Here is a 2161-nt window from a genome sequence, read left to right as displayed (position 1 = left end):
AGAGAGATTTTGCAAATAAAGTCGAAATTCATATTTGTAAATTTTCCCAACAAGTAGACCACATATCACATGGGAAACTTATTTTATTTTATTTTATTGACATTTCCATCATTTTCTTTTCTTTTTTCTAAAACTGAAAAGGCGGTCCACAGGGGGGGAGAGTTTGAAAATGGGACCTTTAGTACCGGTTCGTGCCATGAACTGGTACTAATGCCTCAAAACCCATTAGTACCGGTTGGTGGCACCAACCGGTACTACAGGTCTAACCTTTAGTCCCCGTTGGTGCCACCAACCGGGACTAATGGGCATCGCACCCTTTAGTCCCGGTTCGTGCCACGAACCGGGACTAAAGGGCCCAGGTGAACCGGGACTAATGCCTTAGCCGCACGAACCGGGATAAATGCTCACGTTAGTCCCGGTTCTTGACTGAACCGGGACTAATGTGAAAATTGCCCCGTGACCAAAGCCCTGTTTTCTACTAGTGTGACGTGGCAAGCACTCCCTAATCCAGGACACTAACAATAGCCCCCCGGACTAGCCTTCAAGCCGAGGACATCGAGCATCTTCCTTGGGATAACCTTGCAAGCTTGAGTCTTTGGCTTTGTAGGCGAGTTCTATCCTCCACGTTGGCTTCTAATTCCGAGGTCATGCTCGGATCCAAGGTCTTTTTGGCCTTCCTGATTGCGACCATGTGCTTCATAAGGTAACGGGAGATATCTTTCAACAAGACCCCCTTTCCCTGGCTTTTAATGAGCCTTGGTTATTCGAGATATCGTGTAACCAGCACAATGTTTTCAAGAATAATATGACAATTTTCTAAGGTCAATTCCTTGGGAGGGAAGTTTTATTTTTTGAGAACTTCCTATGACCCTTGGTGATCTTTTGGCCCAACCCCTCGATATGCCCGCTAATGGGGGATGTGGTGGGCCCGATGATCCTCCCTCGATCTATGTTCCTTAAATAATGCTTGACGCATGGGGAACATGCAGAGTAACTATTGGGGACTCAAACGTTCCGTTGTGGTAAATAAATGGTGAAGGGGGAGGCGATTTGTTTAACCTTGCCTGCTTCTTCCCCTATCGCTAGCAACTTTCTCCCTCCGGCCTTGCTTTCATGGGTACAAGAATGCCAGATGCCCCTGGCTCATCGAAGCGCCCTGATGGCACGACCGCCACCAAGGAGATTGGAAGAGTTGCTCTGTTACCCCAATGAAGCTCAATCGCCTCGCCACTCAAGGGTACTTGCCCCGATCCAAATTTCGTATCCTTTCGCCCGGGGCTATAGTCCATGGACATAGGGGTTATCAATGATAACTACCCAACTCGATTCCCATGGAGAGGAGCGGGTCTGCTTTGTCCCCTTCCTTCTTCGAGGCCTCGGCTTCCCTATCCACCCCTCCCTCAGGGGCCTCTTGGTGTTCTACGGGATCCAACTCCACCATCTGACCCCAAATCCCGATCTCCACATAGCAGGTTTTGTTGCCCTTTGCGAGGCCTTCCTGGGTTGTGAGGTCCACTTCAGATTATGGCAAAAGTATTTTTGCCTAGCTCCTTGCTCACGTGACAATTCTGTCTACGAAGTGGGTGGGGCCGAGGTGTGTTGAATTGCCGGCGCAGGCTACCTCCCCGGCACCCCGAAGGAGGATGTCGAGACGTGGGCAATCGAAAGGACCAGGACACCAAAACAGCAACCGCTGCCGATGAAGAGAAGTGTAGATCGGAATGATCCAACCTTTAGATACACGAACACAGACGAACGAAGACATGATCCACGTGGATCCACCAAAGACAAGCACTGTCTGAATCCCGTGAGATCCGCCGAAAAGAAACCTCAACACGCCTTCCGATGTTGCTAGAAACACCACCGGAGCGAGCATTAGGTGGGGAGAACTTTATTCCTTCTTCAGAGAGCTGTCGCCACCTCGCCTCTCTAAGCAGAATACAAACCCTAACAAAACTCAGAAAAGTATGAAAAAATAACCCCCCCCCCCCCCCCAGCGAGGGCCGGGATCCACCACGCCTTCTATGACCTAAAACCACATGAGACGATGTAGACCAACAGCGGCACCGACGGGAGGCATGAGAAACCCTAGCCAAAGGGTCCTTCTTCTTTCATAGGAAGAAGAGAAAAAGATCGCCCACCCGAGTGCTCCAAGGACGCG

This window comes from Triticum urartu, chromosome 7A, assembly GCF_056163025.1.
Source record: "Triticum urartu cultivar PI428250 chromosome 7A, HENAU_Tu73, whole genome shotgun sequence".
Taxonomy (NCBI): domain Eukaryota; kingdom Viridiplantae; phylum Streptophyta; class Magnoliopsida; order Poales; family Poaceae; genus Triticum; species Triticum urartu.
The sequence above is the reverse complement of the archived record's forward strand: the minus strand, read 5'-3'. Positions refer to the sequence as shown.